This window comes from Lithobates pipiens, unplaced genomic scaffold (assembly GCF_037356315.1).
Source record: "Lithobates pipiens isolate NorthernLeopardFrog02 unplaced genomic scaffold, aLitPip1_a1.2 Scaffold_28, whole genome shotgun sequence".
NCBI lineage: Eukaryota > Metazoa > Chordata > Amphibia > Anura > Ranidae > Lithobates > Lithobates pipiens.
In genome coordinates, this window is record NW_027507789.1 from 199,229,467 (window position 1) to 199,245,246 (window position 15,780).

Consider the following 15,780-nt stretch of genomic DNA (forward strand, 5'->3'; position numbering starts at 1 on the left):
CCCTGGCTTCCCTCTCCTGCGTCAGAGGGGCGGGGTCAGGTGACGGGTGGCCCCGCCCTCCCAATATAAGAAATGTCAGCGCTCGGCTCTCTGCAGTGTCTCCGCAGTGGAGACAGAAGAAGGAGGTATGGACAGCGCTGGACTGAGAGATCCCCCGTCGCTGGATATGATCATCCATCGCTGGACCCCGGAGACCCGTCGCTGGATAGCAAGAGTGGATTAGCACCGCTGGAATTTTTTTTTAATTTTTTTTATTTTTAATAAAGGAATTTTTCAAAAGTGTGTTTGTCTTATTTAACCATTTTGACACTTTCTTTGTGAAATGGTAGGGGTACTTTTGTACCCCCTTACCATTTCAAACAGGGGGGGGGCCGGGATCTGGGGGTCCCCTTGTTAAAGGGGGCTTCCAGATTCTGATAAGCCCCCCGCCCGCAGACCCTCACAACCAACGGCCAGGGTTGTGAGGATGAGGCCCTTGTCCTTATCAACATGGGGACAAGGTGCTTTGAGGGGTCACAGACCCCCAAAGCATCCTCCCAATGTTGAGGGTATGTGGCCTGGTACGGTTCAGGAGGGAGGGGGGGGGCCGCTCTCTTGTCCCCCCTCTTTTCCTGCGGCCTGCCAGGTTGCGTGCTCGGATAAAGGGTCTGGTATGGATATTTAGGGGGACCCCCACGTCAAATTTTTTTTTTAATTTGATGCGGGGTTCCCCTTAATATCCATATCAGACCTGAAGGGTCTGGTATGGATATTTGGGGGGACCCCCACGTCAATTTTTTTTTTACATTTGACACGGGGTTCCCCTTAATATCCATGTCAGACCTGAAGGGCCTTTTGATTGAATTTAGGGGAACCCCCACGCTTTTTTTTTTTTTTTTTTTTTTTAATCAATGAATGAATGAATTGTCGGCTAATACAGAGAACACTCATTGAGTGTTCTCTGTATTACGGAGACCCGACAATTTAGCCGCAAGTGATTTTAAAAGACTTTTTTTCCTGCACAAATGACACTTTGTGCAGCGACAGTTCTAAGCACCAGAAACATGCGCCCCTTCACAGGCATACTATAGATACCCCCCAGCTACGAAATTTAAAGGAATATTACACTTTTATTGTTTCACTTTAATCATTAATAAAATCACTGCTCCTGAAAAAACGGCCGTTTTTAAAACTTTTTTTGCATTGATCCATGTCCCCTGGGGCAGGACCCAGGTCCCCAAACACTTTTTAGGACAGTAACTTTCATATTACCCTTTAAAATGAGCACTTTAGATTGTGAACGTTCGAGTCCCATAGACTTTAATAGGGTTCTAAAGTTCACACGAAGTTTAGGTCTGTTCGCAGGTTCTGGTGCGAACCGAACAGGGGGGTGTTCGGCTCATCCCTAATTGCCACCATTACTAGTAAAAAAAAATATGTCCCCAGATTTCATTTAAAAAATCTGATCACCTTACACTAAGAGCCTTAAACTGTCTGTCAAAACTTGGCAGTGATGTCGGGGTGGGCGGGGCCGAACAGCTATCATACACCAGCCAACAGGATAGGGGCTGGGCGGGCCTGCTCCATGTATGTGACTCTGCCCCTTTTTAAGAAGTTCAATCATTGGCTGGTGTTTGATAGCTGATAGAAAGGGGAGGAGCCACATAGTTTCCTTTCAAATTTGGCTGTTAGTGAACGTAATGAATATGAATTTATCCGAAGTTATGAATTCTCAGAAATAACTAATACCATATCTAAACGAATGAAACATAACAAATGAATAATAATATAATAATAATAATAATAAACTTTTTATCCACTTGCTTACCGGGCACTTAACCCTCCTCTCGCCCAGACCAATTTCCAGCTATCAGCGCTGATTGACTTTGAATGACAATTGCGCAGTCATGCTATACTGTACCCAAATGGCATTTTTTGCATTTTTGGTGGTATTTGATCGCCTCTGGGTTTTTTCTTTTTTGAAAATTTTGAAAAAAAAAAAATACAAAACAGTTTTATATTTTGTGATTAACATTTTGCAAACAGGTCATTTTTCTCCTTCATTGATGTACGCTGATGAGGCTGCACTGATGGGCACTGATAGGCTGCATTGATGGGCACTGATGGACATTGATGGGCAGCACTGAAGGGCATTGATAGGTGGCATTGAAGGGCACTAATATATGGCACTGGTATTGATAGGGGGCGGTGATGGGCACTGATGGGTGTCAGTGATGGATAGTGATGGGCACTGGTAGGTGACACTGATAGGCAGCACTGCTAGGTGGCACTGATGAGGCATTGATTGGCACCACTGGTGGACATTGATATGTGGCACTCCTGGGCACTGATAGTTGGCACTGATTGGTAGCACTGATATACACTGGGCACTGATATGCACTGTGTGGGCACTAGCAGACTGCGCTGGGGGGCACAAATGGGGCTACTGTGCCTTTTCTTCTTCTGGACTGTTGTCCCTTACACAGAAGCCGGCGATTAGCTTTTTTTTTTTCTCCTTGCGCTATCAGCATGAGGAGAAAAAAACAATTATCGATCTTCTGTTTACATCATGTGACCCACTGGTATTGGCTGGCAGCTCTCATTGACTCTGTGATCACAGCGCACATCGCACGTCCTGCAGGGGGCGCGCAGGGAGCGTGCAAAGGGGAGGACATCTATTGACGCTCTCCCGGCCATGTAGGTCCGTGCTGTAGCCATCATTTGGCTATAGCGCGGACAGGAACAGGTTATTATTGGAGTCGTTCCATTTCATTTGTTTAGATGCGGCATTCATTATTTCTGCTAATTCGTAACTTCTGATAAATATTTGAAAGAAAATTGCAATACCTATAATTTAATAGTTATTAACCAGTTATTCTTTCAGATTTTCTTTCTTTTTGGATTTTCAAATTTACGAATTTACTCATTTTTAAATTTTTACATTTTTACATTTTTACATTTTTAAATTTTTTAATTTATGAATTTTTTAATTTAGGAATTGCGATCATAACGAATGACCCGAAAAATGAAAAAGAAAAACAAATGAAACGAAAACAAATTAATTTTTAGGCAGTGCACATATCTACATGTAATGCAAGCCTGAAATTTTATTGATTCATTTTACAATATATATTTTTTTTTCGGGGGGAGGGAAGTAATTAATTGATCACTGCCATCTGCTGATGATCTGTTCACATAGTTACATAGTTAGTAACATCCAAAAAAGTAGTAGTATGGGTTCCCATAAACGGGTAACCCCTAAGAAAAGCGAGGATCACTGAGGGACACCAACCACCAAAATCTAACCAGTTCAAAAAATTATTTTATTTTATACCAAAAAATTCGCTATCTGGCATTGCCAAGTACAAGTTTAATAAATATATCACTCAGACAAATGTTGCGTGAAAGGACGATCTTTTAAGATACCTATAAAAAGTGTATGTCCATGATTGGGAAATTTCTCTCCAATCATGGCATGCACTGACCTAGGGGTGGGACATATGTACACAAAAACAACTTGTGTTAACAAACAACATATAACACATAAACAACGTCCGTAGGATCCGGCCATGGCCCCAAAATTGCATAGATACTGATGAACTATTATAGTGACTTAATTACGCCAAAAAAGCTGAAAAACCAGCATAAAACTAGCAGTATAGCAATATGGGGTCAATGTCGAATCCCCCCCGGTAGCTCGAGCCAACAGAAAAAGAAAGTAAAGGATAGAATAAGGACCTGGCCAGGAAAAATTAATCAAATACCATCATAGACCTCACAAAATCAGCCCAGAAATATCTAATGTAACTGACATAGTTTCCAATGCCGCCAATAGCTTCCCCAGTCTATGTAGACCAACCAGTGGTAATAAAAGCCTGTGTGCAAATGAAAGTCATAGAGCAGTGCCACTGTGGGATTGCTTTAAAGTTTCCCATAAAAGAGGTTCATGCTGTGGAATCAGAGGGATACAGTCTCTTTACACATTACCAAGCCGTTACTGCACGCCTGTCCATGGCATCCGCTTATCCCAGCGGTAACACCGGTAAATTGGTTGTAAATGTAAGGCTACTTGCGTTTTATCAACCGCTCTGCTCAATCCTAGATAGAACCTCCGGGTCACAGGTTTTCACTGAAGTGCCTTGCTTGGCGCAGTAATCCTATATGCACTTATGCCTCGGTACCGGCTTTGAAAGACATAGTAAGGTTGAATAAAGACACCAGTCCATCCAGTCCAACCTGAGTGAGTGCCTACAATTGTCCCTATCCCTGTACATTGCACACTCACATCAGTCCCTACCCTCAAGGAGCCCACAATCCAAGGTCCCCATTCATATACTAGGGCCAATTTTGGACAGAAGCCAATTAACCTACCTGCATGTCTTTGGAGTGTGGGAGGAAACCGGAGTGCCCGGGGGAAACCCACGCAGGCACAGGGAGAACATGCAAACTCCACTCTTTTTGCATCTCAGTGTTGCTGATCCCCTCAAGACTCTCAGTCACTTTCTGTCTACATGTACTCATTTCAGTGACCCATGAACAATGTCTGTGCAATGTGTGTTATAAATACCCATAGCATTTTGCCCCAGAGGTGCATGTGACAGGGGGACAACAAAGGAACACAATTGGCAGTTATCACCCCCATAACAAGAAATACCTGAACAAAAGACCATCAGGACTAGACACGTGCAATTCAATTTGTTCCGAATAACGATTCAGGCAAATTTTTCAGTGTAAATTTGCTGTTCCCTCAAAATAACTCAACACATGTTGCCAGTGGTTTAGACATTAATGGCTGTGTGTTGAGTTATTTTGAGGGGACAGAAAATTTGCTGTACACTCACTACTTTACATTGTATCAAAGTGTCATTTCTTCAGTGTTGTCACATGAAAAGATAGACTAAAATATTTACAAAAATGTAAGGGGTGTACTCACTTTTGTGAGATACTGTATATGCCAGGACCTGGGGATCTCTTCAGTGTTTCTGGCGTTGACTCATCCCACTGAGCTATCTGGGATGCTGGACAGCTCCCTACCTGATCTATTGGACAATGCTTTATGATCCATTGGATAACCCTGCCTTGTGTCTTGATTACTGTTCAACCTTGCTCCTTGCTCCCCTCATGAACTTCCTATATAAGACTTGTCTCAGCACTTCCTCTTTGCCAGGTTATTGTGCCTTCTCAGCCAGTGCTTGCTCTTGTCTTTCCTGCTGCCGTTTTGTATTTTGCTACCACTCGTGATTGACCCTTGGCTTGTTCCTTGACTACTCGTTACCGACCTTTTGGTTTGTTTACTGAACACTCTGTTTGATCCTTATCTGCTCATCCGCTGCTGGACCCAAACCTGAGGACAGTGACCTGGTACTAGCAAGCGGCTAAATCCATCTCCACCATCAGGAGCTCTGGTGAACACCGGTTAGTACTTAGACTCCGCACCTCAGGGGAGCCTGTGCCATCTACCAGGGTGACTGCCTGTGTACCTATCCTGCTGGTCGGTGGTAGTCATGCAACTGGTCTTCAAGCCTGATGCCTGATCATGACAGTATGTTTGTTGAGGTTAAGAATTATTTAGGGATGTTGATGCATTAGCACAGAACCACTCTCTGATTTATTAAAAGGGGACAGGGACAGGCAGCACAAAAGAGGCAGTTAATGGTGGTGAGGGGGCAGTTAATAATGGAGAAAAGGCAATACAGAGGAGGCAGTTAATAGTGGAGAACAAGCAGTACAAGGGTCAGGATGCACAGGACACATTATGGCTTCATCATCCTCTTCCCCATACTGTCCTTGTCCTTGACCCCGCAGCTACCCTCCCCCGAAGTTGGTAGCTGATTTGGACTCCACTCCCAGGTTCTGGGGCTTCTCTCTCTCTTTTGCCCATCTTCACATAAGTGTTAGGATGGGGATAAAGTCTCCGGCTGCTGACCCACCCAATAACATTCTATTAGCTTTCAAACCTTTTTCTTCTCCTAGGCCATGCTGTCCAATCAAGTGGTAGGAGAGAGATCTTGTCTAGCAGACACTATGACCAGTCTGAATGTATCACAGCCATACTCCATCTCCTTTGAGCTGCAGCCACAAGTGACAGATTTGGACGCAGTTCACGGATAAGGATGACATTGTGTGCAGTGGGCCAGTGCGCAGTGGGCCCCAACCCACTTGGGACTCATATGCTCTGCACACATGGTGGATACGCCACTGGTTTAGATCTAATTTAACCACTCATCTGAACAAGTCCTGAATAAAATGTACAATGTTTAAGCGTTTGGATTGTAAAAAAAAAGTGTAAATGCCTATAATAAAATCTAAAACATGCTATCTAAAAGCAGAAGACAATCTTTAAAGAGTTTTCTCTTCTCCACACATCTGACTTCATATAGCCACAGGCATTTTCATGAATCTGTAAGTCTTACAAATCAAAATTTTTGAAAAAAGATGACTGTAGGAAAACCAATTACAAAAGAAGCATCAGAAAAAATAGATTGTAGTCCAAGTCGAAAGTTGGAGGAAAAACAATGAGCACAGGTGTAAAGATTTTGTGCTCATTTTCCTTTTTGCAACTTTCAATAAAATGTCTATATATGGAGTTATCAAAAGACTTTAACTGAAATAGAAGTTTTAAAGCTTGACAACCATAGATTCTTTTTAATACAATATTTATTTTGCAGGACATCATGGACGTGTTTCACACATGAGGGGCCACATCACCTCTACAACAAAGAGAAAAGTGTAAAGTCATCGATATATCTCCTTTGCTCCAAGCAGCATGTTGCAAGTAAGTTATCTTTGGGCTACTCAGTGCTTCTAACTAAAACTGAATGTTCTATTTATAATGTCTTTCTTCTTTATAGTGCAGCAGCACAACTGTGCCTTTACTGACTTCAAAGAAATAAAGGAAAATATCTAGGAAACATTTGTGTTATATGCCCTTAGAGCTTACTTCAGCAAACTGAACTGGAAGGCCAAAAAAAAATGATGAATTTAATTTCCTGTCATGACGCCCTATCCATTCCTGGCATTATAGTCATACTCCATATCGGGTAAAATAAATACTCAAATCATGTTAAAATGTGGATTAAAGCATAACTCCAGCCAAAATGTTTTGTTTTGTTCAAAATGGATATACTTTTAACTAGGAGTATAGCCTCAAATAATAAGATATAGCTACAAATAACAAAGTACCATTATCCAAATAATATATAGAGAAAAAGGATGAGGGTGGGGAAGTAGGGCAGTTGCTGAAGCTGACCAAATATTTATTCCCAACCTCATCTCAGTACTGATGACTATGTGGTTAATATAAACAATTATTTATTACATAGAAAAATGACAAATTTTTAAAAAACAAATACTCAGGGTTCCCCCAAGAGGTATCTCTTGATGAAGTATATCTCAAGATTGGTTTTTCCTCTAATAGTTTTGCGGTGCATTCACCGCTTCTTCAGGAGGAATAATCTATAAAACAAATACTTGACTAAAGCACAAGTCAAATGCGTTACACTGCATAATAGTATACAGACAAATTTCAACAAACGATATAAATGAAGAAAATAATCAAATTGCTTACCAGGCAGATCAATGGCCATAAGTGAAATCACGAGGTTCCCCCCGTGGTGGACAGGGGGGATGTGTGCAGGTATAGTTCTAAATAAGAAAGGATATATAATAGTAATAAGGGAAAAGCATAACATGGCTCATAATTTTTCTCTTGTTCAAAATAGAGTAGATAAGAGCAAGAAACTCTGGTAATTTTTTATTGTCTGTGCCTCTGTTTGGGACAATAATGTCAAGTCTCTCTAAGTCCTTGTACACACGGTGGGACATTCCGACGGAAAATGTCCGATCGGACCGTGTTGTCGGATAATCCGACCGTGTGTGGGCTCCATCGGACTGTTTCTGTCGGAATATCCGACGGACCACGTTTTCCAGCTTGGCTATAAAAATTTCCGACAACATGATCCGATCGGACCTTGTCCGACCATGTGTAGAGAATTCCGATCGGACAAAGTGCCACGCATGCTCAGATTAAATTCCTACACCAAAGCTTTTGGCTACTAGCCTGAACGTAGTCCCGTTGTAACAAAATAACGTCATCACGTTCTGCACGATCGGATTTCCTGACAACTTTGTCCAACCGTGTGTATGCAACAGTTTCGGACAAAATCTGTTGGACAAAATCCGGATTTGGTTGTCGGAATGTCCGACCGTGTGTACAAGGGCTAATGGGGATACAGCCAAAAAAACATTTTTAGTAGCATAAGAAAGGGTTGGAACTTTAGAAAATGTTTTTTATTGCTGTCTGTGTCAAGAAGATTCGACGGAGCAGCTAAACTGTATGACGCCGCAATCCGTACATTTCCGGTCGAATATTCCGCCTACAAGATATAGTAGAATTCTAATGTATGACACTAATAATAATAATTATATTTATTAAATATTATTACTAGTCAACCAACATTAGAATTCTTCTGTAGCCTATGGGAGGAGCATTTGACCATAAATGTCCGTTTGCGGCGACTGCTTCGTCGAATCTTCATGTCAAATCTCTTCTCTCTATGCCAAATAATCTTGGACTAATAGAGTTAGATTAGGCACATTCAAAGTTTTTTGCTATTGTCTCTATAATGTCGAATCTTTTCTCTCTGTCGAATCTTTTCTCTCTATGTAGAATAATCTTGAACTAATAGAGCTAAGGTTAGGCACATTTGACCACAGGTTCGATGGACACAGATCACTGTCAGAATCTCCTATCTGTATCGAACTGTTGCAACAAAACCGAAAATAAAGCATTTGTTTATGTCCGATCTTTCGGTTTTCGGATTCTGCACGTTAGTTATCGTTTGTTAAAACGATAACGAAAATACCCAAAATTGGGACAAAAATGCATTCGGATGAAAACGAATGCACATGTCTATTAAATATACACTCACCAGCCAATTTATTAGGTACACCTTGCTAGTACCTGGTTGGACCCCCCTTTCCCTTCAGAACTGCCTTAATTGGCATAGATTCAACAAGGTGTTGGAAACATTCCTCAGATTTTGGTCCATATTGTCATGATAGCATCATGCAGTTGCTGCAGATTTGTTGGCTGTACATCCATGATGCCAATTTCCCATTCCACCACATCCCAAACGTGCTCTATTGGATTGAGATCTGGTGACTGTGGAGGCCATTGGAGTACAGTGACCTCATCGTCATGTTCAAGAAAGCAGTGGTAAGATCATTTAAGCTTTGTGACATGGTGCATTATCCTGCTGGAAGGAGTCCTCAGAAGATGGGTACACTGTAGTCATAAAGGGATGGACATGGTCAGCAACAATACTCGGGTAGACCATGGCGTTTAAACCATGCTCAGTTGGTACAAAGGGTCCCAAAGTGTGTCAATAAAATATCCCCCCACACCATTACGCCACCAGCACCAGCCTGAACCCTTGATACAAGGCAGGATGGATCCATGCTTTCATGTTTACACCAACATCTGACCCAACCAGCTGAATGTTGCAGCTGGAATTGACTTATCAGACCAGGCAACGTTTTTCCAATCTCCTGTTGTCCAATTTTGTTTCCTGTTCTTAACTGATAGGAGTGGCACCCGGTGTGGTCTTCTGCTGCTGTAGCCCATCTGCTTCAAGGTTCAATGTGTTGTGCATTCAGAGATGGTATTTTGCATACCTTGGTTGTGCCGAGTTATTTGAGTTACTGTTGCCTTTCTATCATTTCAAACCAGTCTGCTCATTCTCCTCTGACCTCAACAAGGCATTTTCATCCACACACCTGCCACTCACTGGATATTTTCTCTTTTTTGGACCATTCTCTGTAAATACGAGAGATGGTTGCACTTGAAAATTCCCAGTAGATCAGCAGTTTTTTTTAAAATACTCAGATCAGCCCGTCTAGCATCAACAACCATGCCACTTAAATCCTCTTTGTTTCCCATTCTGATTCTCGGTTTAAATTTCAGCAAGCCATCTTCACCATATCTACATGCCCAAATTCATTGAGTTGCTGCCATGTGATTGGCTGATTAGCAACTCCTTACCAAGCAATTGAACAAGTGTACCTAATAAAGTGTACGGTGAGTAGTTCCTGTCTGTGTTGGACTCAATTAAAAATGCATCTATCTTTGAGCTAAACAATCCCCCATATCTCACCACAAAAAAAAGTACCTATCAGCATCAGGCAGCAGTGCTTTGGCAAGGGGACCATATAACCCCTATTGCTGAGGGCATTTAGGCTGGCATCAACTTTATGGGGGATTGCATGTTTACATGCCTGTAATATCGACTGGCAGGCCTGACGTCTCAAACTGGCCAGTTTTGGGAGGGAGTTGGCACACTGGTATTTTGCAACAGTTGGGTTGATTTCCTAAAGTAAAAAAAAAAAAAAAAAGTTCACTTTGCAAGGGATTTATCACTTTGCAAGGAACTTTTCTCTTAGCTTTGTGAATGTGGGGAAAGAGAATACTCAATCACAAACAATTAACTACTTCAGCCGCAGAAGGATTTACCCCCTTCTTGACCAGAGCACTTTTTGCGATTTATAGCATTTTTTTATTTATTTTTTATTAGTAATGGCGGCGATCTGCGCTTTTTTTTTTTTTGTGACTGCGACATTGAGGACACATCAAACACTTTTGACACTATTTTGGGACCATTGATTATTTTACAGCGATCAGTGCTATAAAAATGAGCTGTGCAAATGACAAGGAAGGGAAGGGGTTAAACACTAGGGGGCGATCAAGGGGTTAAGTGTGTGCTAGGGAGTGATTCTTACTGGGGGGGGTGGGCTTCCACTGACATGATAGAAATCACTGCTCCTGATAACAGGGAGCAGTAGATCCCGGTCATGTCACTAGGCAGAATGGGGAAACAGGCATGTACTGGCCATCAGGACTACCGGGAGTTTCCCGGTGGGCCGATGGCTCAGTGGGCCACTCTGATGTAAGGGGGCTGCTGATGGGACACTCTGATGTAAGGGGGCTGCTGATGGGACACTCTGATGTAAGGGGGCTGGTGATGGGACACTCTGATGTAAGGTGCTGCTGATGGGACACTCTGATGTAAGGTGGTGCTGATGGGACACTCTGATGTAAGGGGGCTGCTGATGGGACACTCTGATGTAAGGGGGCTGCTGATGGGACACTCTGATGTAAGGTGGTGCTGATGGGACACTCTGATGTAAGGTGGTGCTGATGGGACACTCTGATGTAAGGGGGTACTGATGGGACACTCTGATGTAAGGGGGTACTGATGGGACACTCTGATGTAAGGGGGTGCTGATGGGACACTCTGATGTAAGGGGGTGCTGATGGGACACTCTGATGTAAGGGGGCTGCTGATGGGACACTCTGATGTAAGGTGGTGCTGATGGGACACTCTGATGTAAGGTGGTGCTGATGGGACACTCTGATGTAAGGGGGTACTGATGGGACACTCTGATGTAAGGGGGTACTGATGGGACACTCTGATGTAAGGGGGTGCTGATGGGACACTCTGATATGATGGGGCTGCTGATGGGACACTCTGATATGATGGGGCTGCTGATGGGACACTCAAAATGTAAGTGGGCTGGTGATGGGACACTCTGATGTAAGGGGGTTGCTGATGGGACACTCTGATGTTAGAGGGCTGCTGATGGGACACTCAAAATGTAAGTGGGCCTGTCTGGACAAAGTCCAGGGCCAAATTTCTGTCCCAGTCCAGCCCTGCGGGGAAATGCCTTGTTTACATAGACCTCTCCCCATTATACCTCTCCACACCACAATTGTGGGCCGCTGGCAAACATCGAGTTCCTGGGACCTGTGGGCACGCCCGAAAGGTGGCAAATTTTAAAGGGACGTACAGGTACACCCATTTTCCTGCCTGTGCCATTCTGTCGACGTACATCTGTGTGTGGCGGTCGGCAAGCGGTTAAAAAAAACAAGTGTTTTTGCTTGCATGTGACTGGTTAATGGAGGCCAGCGGACCTTGCAAAGTGAGCAGCCAATTTTACTTTATTAAATGCATCCCATCCGAACAGCTAACCCTCCATGGTACTGAAGCCATATATATAAACACAGTTTCAGCACCTTGGAGAGCTCTTGCCAGTAGATTTGCCTGCAAGCGTAAATACTATTGTTTACACTTACGCCATGCTGAGATTAGAGAGCTGATCACCTGCTGCTGCTGCGTTTGCCTGGTGCACATTCATTCTACCATAAATAGGGGGGGATATGAATGTGGAATACAAAGACAATGCCATTATCATCATTTTATCAAATAGGATTAACCCGGTCACTTTCCCAGTGTAACCTTCATAAAAGATTCATAAAATGTATTTTCTTAACCACTTAAGCCCCGGATCATTTGGCTGGCCAAAGACCAGAGCATTTTTTTGCGATACGGCACTGCGTCGTTTTAACTGACAATTGCGCGATCATGTGACGTGGCTCCCAAACAAAATCGACATCCTTTTTTTTTACCCACAAATAGAGCTTTCTTTTGGTGATATTTGACCACCTCTGCGGTTTTTATTTTTTACAACAAAAAAAAGTGACAATATTGAAAAAATAGCATTATTTTTTACTTTTGCTATAATAAATATGCCCAAAAAATATATAAATTTTTGTTTTCCCTCAGTTTAGGCCGATACGTATTCTACATATTTATGGTAAAAAAAAAAATTGCAATAAGCGTTTGGTTTGCGCAAAAGTTATAGCGTCTACAAAATAGGGTATAGTTTTATGGCATTTTTATTATTCCTTTTCCTTTTTTACTAGTAATGGTGGCGATCTGCGATTTTTTTTTTTTTAATCGGGACTGCAACATTATGGCGGACACGTCAGACACTTTTGTCACGATTTTGGGACCATTCATATTCATACAGTGATCAGTGCAATTTAAAAATACATTGATTACTGTGTAAATGTGGCTGGCAGTGAAGGGCTTAACCACTAGGTCGTGCTGTAGGGGTTAAGTGTGTCCTAGGGAGTGATTCTAACTGTGGGGGGGGGCTGTGTGTGACATGACAGTGATCCCGATTACAGGGAGTGCTGATCAGTGACAGTGTCATTGGGCAGAACAGGGAGATGCTTGTTTACGTTAGCATTTCCCAGTTCTTCCTCTCCGTGAGACGATCGCGGGTATCTCCATGGTCATTGAGTCCACGGGACCCACGATCACGCTCATGGAGCTCCCGGCGGGCCCGCAAATCGCCTCTTACAGGGCAACATACAAATACATTAATCTGCCTGTACGTGCCCTTCTGCCGCAGTATATCTGCGTGAGGCGGTCGGGAAGCTGTTAAAAACAAAAAATTTTATTTTCTCTTATCTTTCACCATTTCCCTAGTTTTGTCCACAAAAACAGCTCTATGTAATGGATAGCATACGGAGCCCAAGCTGTGGGTGTGCGGTGTGTGCTCCACTTGCGTTCCACCCACTAGCTCTAGTTCCTAAAAGTCACGTAATGTGTGCGTAGCGGCGCTGTACGCGTTTCGTCATAGACATCTTCATCGGTGCCCCTCAGAATGTGAGGGCCCACTTTAGCATCTTTGTTTTGGAAGCCCCAAGACATTGTTCTGGTAGTGCTGACACTAGCTGTGGGAGAGGATGTAAAAGCTAGGCTGTAATAAAAGGGTGCAGATGGTACAATTGCTCCCAGAAGCTGAGGAGCCCTTAAAGAGGAAGTAAAGGCTATTTAAAAAATAAATAAAAAATGCAACCTGCAAGGCAAAGGCATAATGAGCTAGTATGCATAACATACTAGCTCATTATGAATAACTTACCTGAGAACGAAGCCCCCAAAGCGGTCGTCCGTCTTCATCTTCACCGCTGCCATGTATCCTGGAGTGACTTCTGGGTCTCGCTGCTCTGGGGCTGTGATTCGCCGGAGCCCTGATGACATCACTCCTGCGCATGCGCAGGGGAGCCATCACAAGTGGCATATTGCTGTGATCTGCGGCCTGCTCAGTGCGCCTGTGTGCCGCGGTCTATGGCGCATGCGCCGTAGACAGTGGGGCCTGTCTTTTTGTAAATATCTCCTAAACCGTATAGGTTTAGGAGATATTTCTTGGACCTACAGGTAAGCCTTAATCTAGGGTTACCTGTAGGTCAAAGTGTTTTTTAAGTGTTTACAACCACTTTAAAGGTCCAAGGATAACTGCTATAACTTTTAATGTGATAGTTTGGTGCTCATCTTTCTTTATGTACAAAATGCATTACATTTCTCTCTGTCTCTGTAATTTCCTCTACCCCATCTTTCTTTCTGCTGCCTGAAAAAGAAGAAACTAGTACATTTTATAAAAGATTGCTATCTCAAGGGCTCTGCAGGACCGTCAAAGGCTATAAGAGGCCCCTTGTACAGAATCCCCCACAATGGCTGTGAGGCTTTTCGTTCTCCCTTTGTGTGCATGTCAAACAAATTAAGTTGTCTCCAGGTAATGAACTTTTATGAGAAAATAAAGTTTCAAAAAGTTTAGGACACGGATTCAAAGCCCTCAAACCTTTCTCTCATTGTGAACATTTGTCAATAAATGCTGCAATTGTCTAGACATCCTGGCCACCATTATTTTCCCACTCTCGATGATTTCTGTCTCGGTGTTTCCATTTTCGCTTTATCAGTTTCTCTCTGGAGATGAAATGCCTTCTGTCTCGGCATCCCTTCTCATACAACAACCTCCCTATCTGAACTATATTTTAGCAGATGATAAAGAAATAATCACCGTTCAAGACCTCTAAAGGACAGAATTGCAGTTTTGTCCCAGTCCTCGCTTCTCGGCTTGTCACAGATCATGCTGGAGGTTGAGTTAACCTAAGAGACATTTTTGCTTTCTCATTTGTATCCATAACAGTAACAATTACTATTATAGATTTTCCTTTTGCAAGATCCATGTACCTGTAATCATCCCACTAAAATCACCTGAGTGTTGGAAGCCATATAATATGCAATGAAATCGCTGGTTGATGGTGAGAAATCTCAAGTTAAAGGGATGCACCCTGGAGACTGTGATGTTCTGCAGAAAGAGATGGCAAATCAACCAAGTTGCCGGCATTTCATAGCAAGAGCCATGTTCTTCCAATAAAGCTTTAGCTAGTCTTTTATGTGATGCGACAATCAGAAATGACCTTTTATCTTTTATCAAAGGGGAAGTTGCTTATTCTGAGACCTAGGTCATTCATCTCTCCTGTCCGACATAGAAACGTAAGCCCTGCCTTTATATGTACTATGTTTTTATTCACCTCTATTTTATATTTCCCATACGGGTTGATTTACTAGAACTGAAGCAGGCATGCACTGGCCATTGGGACTACCGGGAGTTTCCCGGTGGACCGATGGCTCAGTGGGCCACTCTGATGTAAGGGGGCTGGTGATGGGCCACTCTGATGTAAGGGGTGCTGATGGGACACTCTGATGTAAGGGGGCTGGTGATGGGACACTCAAAATGTAAGTGTGCCGGTCTGGATGAAGTCCAGGGCCAAATTTCTGTCCCAGTCCAGCCCTGAACTGAAGAGTGCAAAATCTGGTGCGGCTGTGCATGGTAGCCAATCAGTTGATAACTTCAGCTTGTTCAGTTCAGCTTTGACGGAAAAACCTGGAAACTGATTGGTTTCTATGAAGAGCTGCATCAAATTTTCATACGCTACAGCTTTAGTAAATCAACCCTATACTAAGCATAAAAGCCTAACTCCAGCCACAACACCTTTGCTTTTTAGGTTTTGGATAGCATGGGGCAGGATTACAACATCTCAGGGATTAACTCCTTGCTGACCAGTGCAAGACGATGTACGTCAGCACAACGGCACGGCTGGGCAAATGCGTG

The 15,780-nt window shown here is 43.0% G+C and overlaps 1 long non-coding RNA gene across 1 annotated transcript in view; it reads left to right on the top strand.

Annotated features, from left to right (window-relative positions):
- Positions 1 to 6,751, top strand: part of LOC143934934 (uncharacterized) — a 294,377-nt gene extending 287,626 nt beyond the window's left edge. The window contains exon 3 of the long non-coding RNA XR_013263438.1: positions 6,648 to 6,751. This is a non-coding gene — a long non-coding RNA (uncharacterized LOC143934934). The remainder of the gene's footprint in view (positions 1 to 6,647) is intronic.
- Positions 6,752 to 15,780: the final 9,029 nt, after the last annotated feature.